Here is a 20,695-nt window from a genome sequence, read left to right on the forward strand (position 1 = left end):
CTGTAACACCCGATTTAAACATAGACCAGTGTAGCTGTCCCACTGCACCTCACCGATAACAGATTGGCATTGCACATCTTATATTGAGCCTTGTTTGGTAATCCCTATCTATCTCATTGCCCCTTATCCTCGAGTGGTTTTGGCCTTAATATGTGGCGACTTATTCGTAAATAACTGAGCTATCACAGCTGCAAAGAACTTTCTTTTATGTGCATATGATCAAAACAAATTTCCATGAACAGAGTTTCTTTCCCAGAACTTCTCATCTGTGGTACACATTATCATGATACTGCTTCCTTGCAGACTATGGCACAGTCGTCTTCAAATCCAAATATGAACAAATATTTGTTATATACCGCCTTCATAAGTAATCAAATTGGTGACTCATCTTCCTCTGTCTACCTGACCTTGATAAACGGTGACTTGCTAATTAATAAATAAAAAAGAAAAAGAAGAAAAATGTCTGCTGAACACCTGACGTCGTTAGGACCCGATTAAACATGGACCAATGCAGCTGTCTCATCGATAGCAGAAGGGCATCGCATGTCTTATATCGAGCCTTGTCTGTGATTATTCTGTTCAGCCATGAGTTCCTCAAGATAGTTCTCGAGTTTTAGCAATGACAAGTATCGGTAATCGTGAAAAAAGAGAGAGCCTGTTTCCTCCGTTTGACTATAGGTAGCGTTACTGTCTGTCCACCCAGTTACGGAAGCACAAAATGTATATAATGACACCCTCGAAATAAAAATAAATGTTTTTGTTATATTTTAATTTTAAACGTTTTTTTTGGGTTTTTTTTTTTTTTTGCAAACATATTTAAGTTTTTTTTTTTTTTTCAAACATTTTTACGTTTTTTTTTTGTTTTTGAAAACATATTTAAGTTTTATTTTTCCAAACATTTACGTTTTGTTGCTTGTTTATTTTCAAACATTTACGTTTTTTTTTTTCGTTTTTTTTTTGCAAGCATAAACTAAATATTTTTTAAATATTTTTCTTTTTGAAAAGTTTGCTTATGCACTTATTGTACCGCGCTATTTTTTAATAGTAGTTTCAAGTAAGATTCAGGTTTTACAATATCCTTTTTCATATATATATATATATATATATATATATACTCGCGGAAAAGGTAAAATAAGTGCAGAAAAATTAAGAAAAAAAGTGGGGTCCATAAAAAAAGATAAAAGAAAAAACGTTGATTTTTTTTATTATAAGAGTGTAAGAAATACTCGCTGAAAAACGGCTGTAGCCATAAATATGTTTAAAAGAAAAATATAGCAAAAACATTTAGTTTATGCTTGCAAAAAAAACCGTAAAAAAAAAACCCCGTAAATGTTTGAAAATAAACAAGCATCAAAACGTAAATGTTTGGAAAAATAAAACTTAAATATGTTTGCAAAAAAAAAAAAAACAAACAAAAAAACATGTTTAACATTAAAATATAATCAAAACATTTATTTTTATTTCAAGGGTGTCATTATATACATTTTGTGCTTCCGTAACTATGTGGAGAGACAGTAACGCCACCTATAGTCAAACGGAGGAAACAGGCTCTCTCTTTCTTCACGATTACCCAAGTATCAAGGTAATCCATAGCTGTCTTTGAAACTGCTCAGCTGTCGCAACAGTATACAATCTGAAGCAAATGTGTTACGTCTTGTAGGTGAGTCTTTTTATTATGGAAATATTCGATCCGTGAATCATTATCTTCTTCCAGAAATTCTGTAAAGCAGCGTTGTCTATTACATACAAGGGCTGCTATGTTGTAAGAAACCACTGTACATCGATTGAAGGAACATTCCCTTCTTTCAATATCTTTAGATAAATTATTTAACGTTGGGACAATTAATCAGAATCAGAATAAAAAAAAAATCGAAACTTTTTGAAGTATCGGAACCATATATTATTTTATTTTTTGGAATCCTTTGAAATGAGGCTTCATAATTTGTACATTCATTTTTTTTTTTTGTGTGGACTGTTATCCTCATCTTCATGGTTATTGCCGTTTCACCATGTTTCGGCCAACTATTCCTCTGGCCTTCTTTAGGTGGTTAACCACAACGGGATAGAAATATTAACTCTTGTAACTGTATCCCCAATAATTTGCCTTCCATAGCTGTTGTTGTCTCACCACGATTTGGCAAACTAATCTTCTGGCCTGCTTTGGGTAGGATTGAAATCAGTATCTTCAGACAATGCTCACCTGGAACCATAGAGACTCAACGCCTCTATCAACTGCACCACAGCTCCTTAGGGGCAGACATTCAGTCTCTGCAGTTCCAGGTGAGCATTGTCCAAAGATAGTGGACTAGTTTGCCAAAAAATTTAGCGATGACAAACATCAAGTTATCGAAGGTAGTAATTACTGGGATAAAGTTACAAGACTCAACATTCTTATCCCATCGCGGTTAACCACCTAAAGAAGGCCAGAGGATGAGTTAGCGGAAATATGGTATTGGAATCAGTATTGGAATTAGAAAAAATTGTGCCTACTTTCCGATGCCAAAAACGATTCTTTTAATTGTTTTTATTTGTTTGTTTTTATTCAAAACTTAAATTTTCACTGCTTGTATTAATGAGGAAACCATAAATATTGATTGATTTTAAAATATCAGTAAAACTGAAATTTTATATCCCTCCTAGTGTATTTTTATGTTTTATAAATATAGGCAAATATTATGTTTTATTTTACAGCAATCCCCCCACCACCTCCAATCAACTCTATGCTTAGAAATTTAAAAAACACGGAATCAGTAATTTAGAACTAAATCGGTATTTGTATCGGAATCAGGAAACATATTGGAATCGTCCCATCACTAGTATTGGCATATAAACTAGAGTGACCGGGTGGAAATTCGATGGTGTTTTCTGCAGCAATCTGTATAAGTTACTTCGGATCCATGGCATTATGGATAAAGTACTTGGTAAACTTCAGTTGTAAAGTTACATTATTCTGTATTGAAGGTCCAATTGTGCAGCACCCAAAATTTATCTGTTGTGTAGTGGATGAAGTGATATTCAATTGTAAGATTACCAAATTTAACAAGATACAACTGAAGAAGGTTGGAGATTACAACAGCCGAAACATTGTGAAAATAACACTTAAGATGAGAACAGTTGTCCAAAGAATACAAATAATACAAAAATCTCCTTATATTGTTTCCCGTATTGGACAATTTCTTTCTCTGTGATTCTGAAATTTTGTGACGAGGATTAATTTTTTTGTATTATTTGGATTCATCGGACGATTGTTCTCATCTTGAATGTTATTTTCACCACATTTCGATCGATGTAATCTCCCTTGGTGCTGTGAATAAAGTACTTGGTTAAAATTCTAGTTGTAAAAATTACACTCTTCTACAGGTTGAAAGTTCAATCCTTAGTGGCGGACACACTCAAAATACAATTACGAATTACTTAGGACTTCTACCCAGTCATGACTGACAGAACGAGAGCATACTATCTCTGTGAATTAAATAAAGACATCCGTTCAAAATTCTGTACAGATTCCTGGGTTCGATAGAAAGATTCCCAAGTTTGACAAAATACATCTGAAGAAGGTCGGATGTTATATCGACAGAAATTTTATGAAAATGACATCCAAGATGAGAATAGTAATCTGAAGAATTCAAATAATATGAATAATTTCCTGTTATCTAAAAAATAAAAGCGAAAATGTGTGTGTGTGTGTGTGCATTTTTTTTCGTATATCCGCCAAAGACTTTGGGGGTCTCGGGAAACGCAATTGTCGCCCTAAAGAAAACAACAATACAGCTTTATCTTAAAACTTTTATTGAAAAAAATCTTTTCAAGTAACTTGATTACGTAGTAGAGCTGACATTTATTCAATGTAGCTGCCTTTAGCCTCACTCACTGCTTTGATACGGGTCTGTAACTGGGAGCATGCCTTTTCCACACCGGTGGGAGCTCAGTGAATACTCAGCAAATGGGAATGGTCAGACTGGCTTTAGTATTGTGGGATGTCTCACCACGATTTGGTGATGTTCTCGATGCATGACTAAACGAAATAGTCTAACGGGTTCAGGTAAGGGGAGAAGGGGGACAGTGAGAGAAGAGTACAAAGTCGTAGCAGTCCTTCTGAAAAAAAAGCCTGGGTCTCTTTGGACTTGTTGGTCGGTGCAGAGTCCTGCTGCCACACTCAGGGTCTGCCAGCAGTCACTTGATTGCACCAAGGGCTCACCACACTCTACAACACATTCAGGTATACTTTGATGTTGACATTCAAACCGACTTTGAATATGTGAGGTGGCATGATGTGGCCCTCACTTGAAACCACACCAAACACCATAACCGTGGTCGGAAACTTTATTTTCATCATCCTTGGCATGTCCCTGTTATTCGTTGCAATCCAGCAGTGCATTTTGAGAGTTCTGAAAATGGTCTTGTTGCCATAACTTGGATCGGTAGAGGCATGAGTTGGACAGTAGCGCATCTTCTATCTCGCTCGTTGAACATTGTATCACTTTCAGATATGGTAGAAGGCTCCTATCACTCTTGGGATTTGTATACAACTGGCCAGCTAGTAGATGGTCTGCAACAAAAAAAGAAAACCAGTTTTCATCAAACGGAAATGGAATCATATCGTCTTTTCTAGGGCGATAATTTTGTCGTTCCACCCTGTAATGTTTCTTCTTTTTCTTCATCATCATCACAATAATAATATTAATGACTATGTCTCCAACCGTCCTCCAAAATGGAGTCAGCATCAACTGGCGCCACACAAAATAGTTGTGAACGGTCAAGGAGGATGGAAGGGCCGAGGAGAAGAAAAACTAAACTAGACCTCCACTGGATAAGTGCAAAGAAAATTGGAATCTTAAATAGGCTTGTTGCCACCCATTCTGGTGAAAGCTAAAGGTAATGGTCGCTACCAACAGAAAATTTAAAAAATTTATTCAATAAATACATGATTTTACATCTGTAGAGAAAATCATTGGGAAAATTAGTAGGAAAAAACTTACCTGAATAGCATGTGTGTGTGTGTGTGTGCTTTGTAGGATTTGGTTGCTTGACAAAAAAAAAAAAAGATGCCGGCTCGCAGTTGCTTTTGTGCTTAACGATCACACGTGAGCAACACAGATTCTCACCGTTTCTATGCAAATGAAACTATACTAGGCACATAAAAGAAGCCGTGAAGAAAAAAAGAAGGTTGAGTTAGAAGAAGGCATGTTACAGAGATGGATATGTGCATCAGACTGTTTAAGTTAATTACAAAAACCGTGGACAGAAAAAATCGTGCAACTTTATTGAAACTAACTTTCAAACCAGAACATCTGAGAAAATATGATTAACATTTTTTTAAAGTTTATGAAAATCATTTTCTACCACCAAATTAAAATTTTTTTAGAACATTAGGAAGTGTCAGTAAATAGTGCCAATGAGGAAGTGGCCGTAGAACCAACCAATTTTTGCACAATAAAAATAACACTCAAGATGAGAACAATAGTCTGAATGATCCAAATAATACAAATAATTTTCTTGTTATTAATAATATTACTTTGGAAATAATAAATACATGTCAAGATTAATTTATAGGCACTATATAATTTTATAATATAATTATAATTTATAGGCACTAATCTTAACAATAAAGTAAAAAATAAAAGGTATTTGTAAGTAAACAGAATTGTAGTAATAGCGAATGCAGAGAATGACAAGCAAAGCAATGAGAATTGCTATCCCCTATTTGGACACCAAGAAGGTGCTGCAATGATTACCATCCTACAAAGAGCTTTACCACTGTCACAAGCCTTGGATGAACAACATCAACATCCAGACTCCAGGGAACACCATTGGTTGTTGTCCGCAAATTATTTCTGATGATGGTCCATGTGAGAACTTCTAGCGTCTATAAATAATAATCCTTTCTTCTTCTTTTTTTTTTTTTTTTTTTTGTTTTGACTTGGGAGTCACCTCACCACTTATCAAAGGCCGAAGACCACTCGAGGATAAGAATTAATGAATGTAAGGTGGTAGTGTGGTAATCGTTAATGGTGTAAATTGGGTAGAATTTGCTTATTTATGGAGACAGCTCAACAAGAACTTGTTTACATTGGATTTGAAGACTACCATGTTGTATTCAACCGGGAAGCAAGACAACGGAACAGTGTTCCATAGGTGGGTAGTTCTACAAAAGAAGCTTTCTTCGTGTGCTTCTTCTTTTTTTTTCTTCTTCTTCTTCTTCTGCAACGACAACAATAATAATAATGGTAATAATATTCAGTTTAACATCCATTTTACATGCTGACATGTGTTGGATGGCTTTTAGAAATTAACTCGCCTATCTCTGGTCAGGTTTTTATTTATACCTCCTTCTTTCAATTCCATCCTTATCACTTTGTTTTTCTTGGCCTTCACCTGTGGGGTAATGTTGTTACCTCACTAGTTCTACATCTACTAATGTAACAAAGCCGCAGACACGTAGGTAGCACCAGTGATATCTCACGTATGCAAATGACCAAGCCGTGGTGCAGGGTGGCGTTCCAGCAGAGGAAGAGGAAGGAAAGAAAAATGAAGAGAAAAATAGCATTGTGGCAATGACAGTAACTTAAGGCTGCTATCAGTACGTATTGTTATTTAGACAGTCTGTAGTCTAGTGTTAGTTTTTCATAATTTCTCACAAGAGTATTAAATATTAAGTATTTTATAATGATTAGAAGAGTCTGTTACAAGTGAACGGGTAGGTCTCCATACACCCACCCCCCACTCCCAAGCTTTTACTCCTCAATAAGGTATTAGTACCTTTTCCTTTTTGGATCGTTAGTTAACTCCCATGAACTGATCGGCGGTGTTCTGGAGCTACTTCGGGTGGTTCAATGTGTCATATATCACCTCAATGGACTCTTACCTGTCCTAGGACGGGTATTCTTCCAATGTTCATATAAAATTATCTATAACATAAATCTCACCTGTCTGTTTAAATGTATGTATGTATGTATGTATGTCTAAAACTGATGATAGACTCTCCCGTCAATTTCAATTTATGAGCTTCTGCCACAACAAGTTGCTTGAAAATCCACACAGAGACGACGGATTTTCACGAGATTGGTATCATTTTGAAGCTCGATCCTGCAGATGAAAAATATCAAAAAATTAGTTAAAAACATTAATTCCTTCATCCTCAACTGACCGCTTTTCTACAAGGAGGGGTTTGCTTTTTCCGCCGATATTTTCGAAAGTCATTCCCTCTTTATGATTGACTAGCCTTAATTTAAACCTTCACCATTTCCGGTTTAGAGATGGCACAACGGCAAGGACGTCACGTTTTTTTTTTTTCAACGTTCTTTTCCTTGTTTGCAGTAGGAGTTCAAGCCTGCCTGCCTACTACCACAATGGAATGCTACATGATGTTATATATGTGTGTGTGTATGTCTATGTGTGTCATATCCTTGAGTGGCTCCCAGGCCTTGAAAAGCGATATATATATATATATGATGATGATGGACTCTCCTGTCGATTCCAATGTATGAGTTTCTGCCACAACAACTAAGTTGCTTGGAAATCCACACAAATGATTTCTTTTATAGTGGTGAAGGCTTTGTGTAGAACCAACCACGCTTTTTGATATTACTGCTAACCTTTGTCGATGCAGGAAAGAGTATACAGTAGACCGCAGGTTTTTATACCAGTTCCCTTCTCCTAGATACATGTCTTAACAAAGACTGAGAGTGCATCTCTCCTAGTGAATTAATGCACTCCCAGATACCAACATGGAAATTTATATATATATATATATATATATATATATATATATATATATATATATATATATATATATATATATAAATCTATAGATCCCCTCGTAGTGTTTTTTGCATTTGAGAAAATATATGTGCATTTAAGATGCGTTTTTACAGTAATCAGGGCAAAATAATCATTTTATAGTTAAATATTTAGAGATTTATAAAGAATCGGAATCGGTAATTGTATCAGAATCTGGAAAAATATTGGAATCGTCCCATCACTAATATATATATTAAAAATAATTAAGGATGGGCACTACCTGAGAAATAAAAAACTATAAGGCAATCAACTAGCGTTAACAGCCAAATTTCTTGCCGAAAACGGATTACAAAGATTTTCCCAAATCTCCATACCCTGTATATCAAATTTCGAGTCTGTAGACTGAAAATTGACAGTTATTGTGTAGGGAAATGTACGTACACACACACACACACACACACACACACACACACACACACACACACATTTATATATATATATAGATAGATAGATAGCTAGATAGATAGATAGATAGATAGATAGATAGATAGATGTTATTTGTTTTTGTTTTGCGATACTTTTTGAATTAATTCAATTATTTATACAAATGTGCATTTTTACCACTAGCTGGGAATAATTTTCCCTTTAACCAATTTGGTACTACCAAATGGGGAGCAGTACATGTATTGTTAAAATATAATATAATTATATTTTAACAATATATATATATATATATATAAAAGTGAACGTGTCTGTGTCTCTGTGTGTGTCTGTGTACATTTCCCTACGCAATAACTCTATCAATTTTTAGTCTACAGACTCGAAATTTTATATGCGGGGTACTGAGATTTGGGAAAATCTATGTGATCGGTTTCGGCCAGAAATTTGGTTGTTAAGGGATCAAAGTCCAACGATTTGACCTTTGAGAACTCTACCAAACTCCTCCGACAATTTTGGATCTAAACACTTGAAATTTTAGATATAGGTTCCTTGGACATGGATCTAACTTAATAACTTGATTTGAGCCCAAAACAATAAATGTTAAGGGGTCATAATAGGGGTCAAAGTTAACAAAAATTACCGTGTTTTTTTTTGTTTTTTTTTTGCTCAGCATACACCTCCAAACACCCGGGCAACGCCGGGCACCTATGCTAGTATATATATATATATATATAATAAAGGGATGTTTGTTATGTTTGGAATATATAAAGGAACAAGGAAGATAACTCCAAATAATTCAAACTTGTGAGATTTAGAAAGCCATTTTTAACATGTTAAAAACCTTCAATTCGCTAAAAATGGTTTTCTTTAAAAATAAATAAATAATACTACTGGATCAATTTGTGTGATTTTTGGCACGTAGCTTATACAGATTTTCCTTTATTTTTCTTTCTTTTTTTTTTTTTTTTCATAGGCAGGGTAGTTCTGGACAAGTGCCGGCTATTTTTCATTTCAATTCTTTTCAAGTAGTTATGTTGTGCACTGACATGGTTTCCAGACGAAATACGCTTGCTTAGCATGAAAAAACTACTTTGTTAAGGGTAAGACTTTTCCCAGGAGTAACTAAAACATCTTTTTTTTTTTTGATTAGAACGAAGAAGAAGAAGAAGAAAGAAAGAAAAAAAATCAACCCACCAGAGTCTAATAAAATTAATAGCTTTGTATCAAATCGTATATTGCTAACAGTCTAAAAGAATTTGATTAATATACAAAGCAGAATTTAACTCCGCTAATCACACTGGGACTATCAACTTTTAAAGACAACAAAATGGCCGCTGTCATGAAGCAGAACAACACAAATGTCTGGATTATTTTATGTATTTTTACAATGATTGTTTGCTTGATTTATTAGGTTGGTACAAAAACAATATCGTTTTCTCACATATGTTACATTTATATATGATTTCAGAATTAATTCATTGGTATATACAGTCATGTTATATATCATTTTGAAGTGCACTTTTCACTATCGAATCGTGTTATTCATTACCGTTCTCAATCTCTTCATTCATTTTTTTGCAGGTTTTTCAACAGCATGGACAAAATTAAAATCTGCACGATTTTCTTGCTCCAGTTCAAACTAGGCCGAAAAACTGGCGAAACAGTTTGTGATATCAATTATGCGTTTGGCCCAGGAACCACTAACAAACGTGTAGAACAATGGTAGTTCAAGAAATTTCGCAATGATGACGAGAGCCTTAAAGATGAAGACGGTCATGGCTGGCCGAGTGTGGTTGATAATGAACATTTGAAAGCCTTACTTGAAGCTGATCCTTTCAAAACCACATGAGATGTTGCTATTGAACTCGAGGTCAACTACTCGACAGTCATTCAGCATTTAAAGCAAATAGAGAAGTCAAAAAAGTTGGATAAATGGGTGCCGCATGAATTGAATGATAATAAAAAGTATCATCGTTTTGAGGTGTCTTCTATGCTCCATCTGTGCAACAAAAACAACCCATTTCTCGAGCAGATTGTGACGTGTGATGAGAAGTGGATCCTCTATGACAACTGGCGACGTTTGGCACAGTGGGTTGGATGCCAGAGAAGCTCCACAACACTTCCGAAGCCGAGATTGCACCAAAAAAAGGTTATGGTGACTGTTTGGTGATCTGGGACCAGTCTCATCCATCACAGCTTCTTGAATCTGGGCGAAATGATTACGGCGGAGAAGTACTGCTGACAAATTGACGAAATGCACTAGAAGCTCCAACGTATGTGCCCGAGATTGGTCAATATGAAGCGACCAATTCTCCTCGATGACAACGCTTGCCCACATGTTGCTCAAGTGACCCTGCAGAAGATGAAGACTGTCTCATCTGCCATATTCACCGGACCTCTCGCCAACCGATTATCACTTTTTCAAGCATCTTGATAACTTCCTGCATGAAAAACGCTTCAAATTCGAGATGATGCTAAATCGACCTTCAATGACTTCATCGTTTCCAGAACTCCGGATTTTTATGTTAATGGGATAAATAAACTTGTTTCTCGTTGGTAAAAATGTGTCGATTCTAATGGTTCTTATTTTGATTAATAAAGTTTATCATGAAAGTAGTTATGATCTTTCGAAGTTGAACGTCAAAAAATTACATTATTTTTGCACCAACTAATAGTTCGCTGTCATGCCAACCTGCTCATGGTCATGTCATATCTATGGGAGATAACAGTGGTCAAGTGCTTAATGACACGGACTGTTGACCTGGGTTTTTGAAGTTCAAATCCAGTTTGTTCCACAAAAAAATCACCTTCACTAAGGATGTTGGCAACCTTTATGTGGTCCCTCCTGTAAGTATCTGATGTCTTTTTAGAAAGAATTTTGACTTGAAAAATATCGGAGAAACTAATGCCAACAATAGAATCTTTGGATTCAAACGGCGGCGACGATGACGACGTAGTAGTAGTAGTAGTAGTAGTAGTAGTAGGATTAAAGCTTTGTGCCAAGTCCCTATTTCAGGGATGGCCAACCTGTGGCGCATGCACTGTAAGTGGCACATTGTGTCTATTTGATGATGACAAGAAAGAAAGCCACTTCTACTCATTTATTCAGTGATTTATATTTATTTGTGCTCATATGTTAATATTAATACTTTTTAAAATAATTAAAACGATCAACGGAAATTATAAGTTTTTATGTATCCTTTTTTTTTTTTTTGCGGACTGTTATCCTCATCTTCATAGTTGTTGTTTCACCACGTTTCGGCCAACTTACCTCTATCCTTCTTCAGATCAGGAGTAAAAGTCAGACCTAAAAGCTTGTCAAAACATGGAGCCTCCCCAAGTCGAGAGCCATTCATTTCGATTGATGCCAGCCGGGGATCAGAGCGTTGATGATGGAAAAATAGCAGCTTGATTTTAGATGCATTAAAATTAACTAACCACCTCTTTCTCCATTGCACTACATGATCAAGATCAGAGGAGAGAAAATCAGAGAGAACTTGGTTGTTTACAGCCTTTGAAGTGTTGCCATAGATGGTAGTGTCATCAGCATAAATGTCTACAAATGATCTTAGATTTAGGAGATCATTGATGTACATCAGGAAGAGAGTTGGGCCTAGGTGTGGATCCCTGAGAGACTCCAGCATTAATAGTGTGAGCTTTTGATTTCTGCCCATCAACCACTACTCTTATGAATCTATCAGAGAGAAATGATTTAATAATTGAAAAGACATTTCCTGCTATACCGTAGCTAGAGATTTTCTGAAGTAGACCTTTACGCCATACCCTATCAAAGGCCTTTGATATGTCAAAGGTAATTACCCTAGAAAGGAAGCGTCTGTCAAGAGATTTGCTAATCCTATGGGATATAACTGTTAGCACATCTGCTGTAGATCTAGCAGAACGAAAACCATATTGCATGTCAATGAGGAGGTTATTTTTGGCGAGACAGTTGACTACTTCTCTATTTAACACAGGCTTCAGCAACTTACTCATGACGCACTGGAGACTGATAGGTCTGTATTGAGAGGGAGTAAATACAGGACATACTGATGAGGTTTTCGAAGGTGTTGGGAAACAATTCTCCTTAAGACAATGCTTAAACAGCTATTCAAGTATGGGAGCTAGTTCTGGTTTAAGTTTTTTGAGCCCTATAATAGAAATGCCGTCAGGGCCAGTTCCTTACTGGAATCAAGGTTTTTGATTAACTTGGCAACATCACACACATATTTTGTCATCTATTTGTTATATGCTCTGTATTTACATTGAGCTTCATAAATTAAAGGATTGGTATAAATAAAAAGTGAAATATAATTGAAAAAACAAACACATTTTCATAGAAATGTATATATATGTATAATATGTTATATTTTGGAAAAAAGAATTCCATCAGAGTGCTCTATTATTAGGAAAAAATTTCAAAATAAGAGCGTAATGTTTATATTTCTATTTTCAGAAACTATAATAAAAATAATTATATATATATATATATATATATATATATTATAATTATATTATTATATAATTATAATAATATATAAAAAAAATTATATATTATAGTGTATTTAGGCAGTTTTTAGTTTAAATAAACATTATTAGAGAAAAACAGAAAGCTTCTGCTAGGTTATACTTTTTTATTATTATTATTATTATTATTATTATTATTATTATTATTATTATTATTATTATCATTCATGTTCTTCTTCTTCATTTTCTTCATCTGAATTTCCTGTCTTTCTTCTATTTCTTCTTCTTCCTCTTGTTCTTCTTCTTCTTATTATTATTAATAATAATAACTGCATCTTGAACTAATAGTACAAATAGTATAAACACAACCCTGTAGCAGTACTTAAAAACGGAAATTATAACACCGTCTGGGACATAGAAGCAAGAAGACCAAATAGCATAATAGCTAACAATAAAGAAAAATCCTGCTAGATCGTAGATTTCGCCATCTCAGAAGACCACAGGGTGAATATCAAGGAGACTGAGAAGCGAAGCAAAAATTCATGGAACTGGCCAGAGAGCTGAAAGAGATAAGGAAGATGAAGAAAATTAAGATAACACCAATAATCATAGGAGTATTAGGAACAATTCCGAAAATAACAGGAAAAAATAATGGGAGAAATTGGAATCAGAGGGAAGACTGAGAAGATTCAAAAGATAACAATAATGAAAACAGCTGAAACCTTAAGGAAACTCCTAGAATGTGGAAACCAATCGATATACATTGCAAACCCTAATCAGTAACTAGGATGCTGCAATTGGAATGAAACAAAAACGGAAAGATTGCGACCACTAGGAACCAAGAAAACCGAAACTGCAAGACTGTAAGTTAACTATATTCACCAACATAAAAAATAAATAAATAAAAGCAAATTATAGCGTCTACGTAAGTTGGTGTTACACCAAAGAGTCATGAAGGGTCCGAGAGGACTGAGGTGGGAGAGGACTGACCAGACCTCCCTCCACTCTAGAAGAACGCAGACAACACTGGGACTTTGAGGAGGTGTTTTGTCATTGAAACCCCAGGGGATACCAATAGCATTGTCAGCCAGAAATCAATGTTAAGTGGCTATTGCAATAATGTGAAGTCATCTGTGCTAGTTACCAAGAAAGGTGAAGAGCACTGGAAATCTGGGGAGACTAGTTGTCATCTAGATTCCAGTGAGTAATCGCTGATGATGGCCTGTTTGAGAATTCCTAGTGAGTTACTACTACTACTACTACTAATAATAATAATAATACTACTACTACTACTACTACTACTAATAATAATAATAATAATTTGTTAAAAATAAAAAAAATACGGCATAGTTCAAAAATAAAAAAGGTAAGCAAAACTAAAACAGTGATCATACTTATTAATATACTCGAGCTTGGCCTACGTAAATAGAAGGCTGTTCCACTAAAGTCATGTGATGTGCTGACATCACAGAATAAAGGCCACTGTTAAGCAATTGACAGCTGTTACGGAGATAGTTCCTATTTACTTGCTTCCCCACGAGGGCAGAGTTAGACACAAGGTCGGTTTTTAATGTGGGGGAAAATCCAGCCCCCCAAAAAGGGGCACTCTGGAGAGGAACCAAAAGAAAAATTGCCTTAGTCTAGAAGGATTTCTCATTCGCTGATCGAGGACAGAAAAGGTGAAGTGTAGTATCAGAACAGATACTACACTTTGTTCCCAGCCAAAAGGCTATTAAAGGATAGTTATTTCCTTCCTGTTTTAATTCTCAAAGTAATCGGCAATGGATTTATAAAACTGATCTAAAAGTGACTGTATTTTAATTTATGAAAAGAATTATTTTACATTTGGACACAAGCAATTTTTAAAAGAGAGTATTTGTTCTCTCTCTCTTTTTTCTTTTTTTTTTTTTACTGGGAAAATGCTGTAATGAAATTTTAATTTTTAAAAGTGCATTTAATTATTAATTTAAAAAATGCACCCGTTTTAAAATAATCCTCGTAATAGTCGTTTTTCGCCTAACCGTGTCCATTGTACTTTATTCTGCGACGCCAGCAGGTGACGTGACTTTAATGGAACGGCCTTCTATTTGCGTAGGCCACGCTCGAGTAGGTTAACATGCAATATCGCCAATAAAACTAAAGACTCCAGAGCAACACTGGGTAGGTAAAGTTAGTTAAGTAATAAAATGTTTATGTGTCATACACGTCTACCCCCCCCCCCTTTTTTTTTAATTCTCTTTATTTAACAATTGTTTTGTTTGAACAATACGAACTCTTCTCTGTTACTTCCCTCCTCCTTTCTCTCTCTCACTTACCCCCCTCTCACCATCCCCCTTTCTATCTCTTCTCACAAATCCCTTTTGTTTTTTTTTCCAGCAGTCTATTTCCCAAGCCTCATGGTTCTGTTTAATAATCCCCCTCTTCCTTCGTAAAAAAAGAAAGAAAAAAAAAAGAAAAACAACAAAAAAAACCTAATCTCTTCCCCGCCAAACAATAACCTTTTCCTTCCCCTTTCCCCGAAAACAATTGCTTCAAGTCCTTACACCCAAACACAATGGTATCAGATTCAGAGCTGACATATTTGTATAATCAGCAGCAGCTTCCCACCTCTTAATTTTTTTTTTTGCTTCAATCCCTAACACGACATACACATTACCAATGAGAAGTAAGGGGCTACTATGAATTAGGGGCAAAATTTATAAGTGGTCATCCTAAGTGAAGAGTTGTACAGCGTGATGTTTGTTCATTTTACATTTAAACTTCTGCATACTGTTACAGTCAGGAAAACAGGGTGGCAATTCCAAAAGCAATGAGAAAAACTATTGGAGTATAAAGCTTTACGGATATAAGACCTCCACAGTGAAGTGATGGGAGTCTGCCGCATGCCGGGTTGGTCAGGTGTATTTACGTCGAGGGGTTACCGGAGCAGCAAGTTCGTCCGAGCACATTCCATTGATGTACTTGTAAAACACATGTACAGCGATGCAAAATTGTGGTGATCAGGTAACAGAGCCAGTGACGCGTATGTAGTAGCAGCGGTGACATGACACATATGCAAATGACTAAGCCGTGGCGCAAGGTGACGTCACGGCAGAGGAAGACAAGAGAAGGAAATGCAAAGAAAAAAAGAACCATGTGAGCGTCGATAGTGACTTTTAAGTGAGTGTGTGCGGAGCTTTCAAAACAAGATGCAATCCAAACTTTGAACAAAAAAAAAATGGTCGGGCGACCGTGTTTCATGGGGCGAGCTGCAGACATAACAGTAGAAAGAAAAGCAGAGATTTAAAAAATAACTTACTTGTTGGCAACTGGACTTGAGCAAACATATATATATATATTATTCCTTAATTGGAATTCATTTTTTGAGATGAGCATTATATATTAATTTATTTTTGTTTCGGACTATTAGTCTCATCTTTATTGGTTGTTTTTTTTTTTTTATCTTTTTATTGGTTCACAACGTTTCGGCCAACTTCCTCTGGCCTTCGTCAGGTGGTAACCGCGACGGATAGGAACTTCGAAGCTCCTAACTGCATTCTTAGCCATCACTGCCATCCGTAGTTGTTGTTGTCTCACCACATTTTGACCAATTAACCTCTGGCACGCTTTGGGTGGGATTGAAACCGCTATCTTCAGACAATGCTCATCTGGAACCATAGAGATTCAACGTCTCTATCAACTGCGCCACGGGCCCCGAAGTTGAGCAAACATGTCGATTTTTTTTTTTCTTTTAGTGCAGTTGCATCCTGCTATTCCTTTGCGTATTCAGTGCCAAACTTCTCTCGACTTTGCATGCAACCATTGGACCTTGTTGTTCTCTGTGTCGGGAGGTAAAAACCTTCAAACTTTTAAGCATAATGAAAAACGATAGTCAATGAGGAGAACTTTATGCAAATCAGACAATCTTGAGACGATCTTTGTGGGCTCTGTGCAGAAATCAGATTTATCCAACAACAGCAAAACCATCAACAGCCCTTCTACCCAGAAGTCTTAACCTTTCTTACTGTGGTTATAGTCGTACAGTGTAACCCGGATATAAGAGACGTTTCTCTGGACCATGCCGCTCTCTTATATCAGGGTTACACTTATATCCAGAGGTTCTTATATCTGGGTTACACTGTATATTAATACAGACTCTAATTTGGGACCAGAGAAAATCTCTCTTATATCCGTTTCTCTCATGTTATCGTCTCTTATATCTGGGTTACACTGCATTAAAGCTATGCCCTCTAGAACTCAGATACCTGGTAGACAGATTTAGAACCTATTGTAGTTTCACTCTGCTTTTTTTTTTTACGGAAATCGCTCCAGACAAGGCATGAAGCCACTTGATGTAAGGAGTTAAACAAATAGACAAAAAATACTACTTCAATGTAAAAACCAGTCGATAATAATGTTAGATGGATAGATTCTGACCTAGAAAACAGCAATTCTTCCCCCTTAGTCAGAAACATCACTTTTCCTGCCACCAGTCTTTTTGTGTTCCCGATAAATATTTTAGCAGAACTTTGGTTAAATTTTGGGAGTCAGCAAAATTTTGCTCATGTTTTTTTTTTAGAATCAGCAAAATAATTCTAAAATTTTGCTCACATTTTGAAAATCAGCAAAAATTTTTCATTTCAAATTTTTAAAAACTCAGCAAAACTTGGATGAATAAGCAATATTTTTTATTTTAACAATGATTTGCATATATTTAAAAATCAGATACTCATAATCTTTCATGGTCATCCACGGCGCTCCATCTGAATATTTAAGTAGGTTGAATTCCTGAATACTTTAAATCAATCAAAAACATATCGCAAGAAAAGTTATTTTCAAGATGGAGAAATTTATTTTATTTATTTATTTAATCTGTTATGTTGACCAGTGTCTGGTCAGTGTAGATCACAAAAAAATGTCTGTCCTGGCCCAGTCGAATCCCCAGTCTTGTTGCAACGAATCACGCTATCTTATTGCCAGTCAACCAAGTGGGCACTTGATATCAGTTGTCAATCACTCAGTTACTGTCCATGTCCATTGGTCATCGGTCCTTTGGGTATGATCGCTTTGGAGTCTAACAAAAACAAGTTCATGCTGAACCGTCCTTATGAATAATCAATTTCTACCCAATATCATCAGGGTTTATCCTTGACTGGCTTTCAGGCCTAGATAAGCTGTGACTCCCTAGTAAAAAAATAAAATCCAAACATTCAACAATAATTCAACAAGATATAGTGGACATTCATTAAACTTAACAACACCAGAATGCATTTCGATTTTTTTCTAAACAAGGCAGCCATTTGAATTTTTTGTTAATAGTTGAAAATAAAAAGAATAAATTACTTTGCGACCCTTTGAAATTTGAAAGTAAATTTTTATTACAGGATGAACCATTTCGAGTAAAAATCTATTTTGCTATGACAAGTAGCGCAAACTGATAATTGTCAAACATAGCTGGCTAGTTAGAATAAAACATCGATTTAGTTAATCTATTAGCTATGTCCTAAAAAATCTGACAACTTATATGTTAGATTTATTGATATTTTCGATGATGATAATGATGATTAATGACGACGTAGAGTCATGAAATCAGAAACTATAATGTCTGACTTCGACTTGCAGGATTTAAGAAAATTGTATATTTAATAACGTGTATAACAAATAATGAGCCAGTTGGTCTAGTATAGTCAGGGCTCTATGGACAAACTTATCTTTAGTCGACCTTTGACAACTAAATATTTTCGTCTGCTAGCCAAATAGAAAAGTTACTAGCCAAACCCACATGATTTTTAGAATATGACATGTTCATTCTGTGACGAGTATGCACATCATAAATATTTTTCTGTTTTTTTTTTTTTTAATAAATGAAATTCTAAGTATACAACAAATTTCATGTTGACACTTGAAGGTATAAACATTCTAATTTCTTCAAATATTTTTTTAAATAGCCTTCGTTAAAAAAAAACGAATACATTGTTCTATTAAACTTTTATTGTTTAAATAATTTAACTTCGTTCGTTTTATATATATTAAAAACAAAAAAAAGTGTTTTTCTTTTTTTTTTTACACGGAGTTCACCACTTATCAAGACCCAATGGCCACTCGGGGATAAGGGTTATTGTGTGTACAGTAATCATAGGGATAGTGTAGTAATAGTATTGGAGAATTGGTAAAGTTTTTTTTTTTTTTTTTTTACACAGTGATCACCACTTATAAAGGCCCGGAAGCCACTCAGGGATAAGAGTTATTGCAAGTACATTACGTTAGTGTGGAGATTTGATGAAGTGTTTACTTAAGGAGGCGGTTCATTAGGAATTTGTTAACGTTGGACTTGAACACATCCAAGTTGTAGTCCGGTGGGAAGCAGGCAGACGGAACAGAGTTCCACAGGCGTGCAGTTCTAAGAAAGAAGCTTTGTTCATGGAATCCGCGTTTTGATTTAAGCCCAGATATAGAGTGGGGGAAATTTTTCACAGTGGATTCAGCTAGACGGGTGTTTTTCATGAAAGATTGACGAGGGGGGACCAGAGATTGGAGTTCAGACGAGCACCTGCCATGGAAATAACGATAAAACAAGGATAGGCTCACAACGTCTCTTCTGTGGGAGAGAGGTTGCAGGGTAGAGAAAAGGGCATCCATCACTAAGCCACAAAGTCTATTTTGTACTCTGTCAAGGCAGCATAGGCTGTTTTTAGCAGCCCCTCCCCAGATATGGCAACAGTATTCCATCCTTGGATGTACTTGGCTTTTATATAGATAGAGAATTGCATCAGTAGTGAGATATCTTCTGGAGCGGTAGAAGGATCCCACCATCTTTCCAACGACCTTGGCAACAGACTTGATGTACGTGTTCCATTTCAGATCAGGAGTAAAGGTCAAACCCAGAAGCTTGTCAAAACACGGGGCCTCACCCAGACGAGAGCCATCCATCACAATTGATGCCAGATGGGGATCAGAGCATTGATGATGTAAGGATAGGAGTTTCGTTTTGGATGTATTAAAGGTAACCAGCCACATCTATCTTCCCCCATTGAACCACGCGCTCGAGATCAGAGGAGAGAGAATCAGAGAGAACTTTGTCATTTACAGCCTTTGATGTGTTGCCGTAGATGGTCGTGTCATCAGCATAGATGTCAACGAATTATTTAAGTATGTGTTTAGGGAGGTCATTGATGTAGATCAGGAAGAGAGTTAGGCCTACGATTGACCCCTGAGGGACTCCAGCATTTATATTGCAGGCCTCCGATTTTTGTCCATCTACCACTACTCTTATGAGCCTATCGGAGAGAAATGATTTAATGATTGAGAAAACATTTCCAGTTATACCGTGGCTGGAAATCTTGTGAAGTAGACCCTTATGCCATACCTTGTCGAAGGCCTTTGATGTGTCAAGAGCAATTGCCCTAGATAGGAAGCCTTTGTCAAGAGATTCACTAATCCTATGGGATATAACCGTCAGCACATCTGCGGTAGATCTTGCAGAGCGGAAACCATATTGTGTGTCACTAAGAAGGTTATTCCTGCTGAGGTGGTTGACTATTTCTCTATCTAATATGGATTCCAGCAACTTACTCATAACACACAGGAGACTTATTGGTCTGTACTGAGAGGGAGATGACATCACTTGAATTCTTAAATACAAGGCAAACTGATGAGGTCTTCCAGGGAGTCGGAAAGCACTTCTCCTTAAGGCAGCACTTAAACAGTTTCGTAAGTATGGGAGCAAGTTCTGGTTGAAGCTTTTTTAACACTATAATTGGGATGCCATCAGGACTAGTTGCTTTACTGGAATCTAGGTTCTTGATTAGCTTGGCGACCTCATGCACAGATATTTGTATGTTACCTAGCTTGTTCTGTGTTATAGGAGGAAATATGGGGAGTTGATGGCCTTCGTCGCATAGGGTAGAATTAGCTGCAAAGTTCTTTGCAAATAGTTTGGCCTTGTCTAGCGCTGACGAGATGACCTCTGGTCCATTGATAATGGTTGGGATAGAACGCACACTTCTGTTCAGGATCCTATTTGTTATTTGCCAAAACTAGTGGGAACCAAGCCGCTGATCAGCTACCTTGG

General features: G+C 36.1%; 1 pseudogene; it reads right to left on the minus strand.

Moving 5' to 3' along the window:
- Nucleotides 1-14,203: 14,203 nt before the first annotated feature.
- LOC145255970 (U2 spliceosomal RNA) lies at nt 14,204-14,386 on the minus strand (annotated as a pseudogene).
- Between the last annotated feature and the right edge of the window lie 6,309 nt (nt 14,387-20,695).

The sequence above is a fragment of the Euprymna scolopes genome, chromosome 31, assembly GCF_053919585.1.
Source record: "Euprymna scolopes isolate OS-2025 chromosome 31, ASM5391958v1, whole genome shotgun sequence".
In the NCBI taxonomy this organism is placed as follows: Eukaryota; Metazoa; Mollusca; class Cephalopoda; order Sepiida; family Sepiolidae; genus Euprymna; species Euprymna scolopes.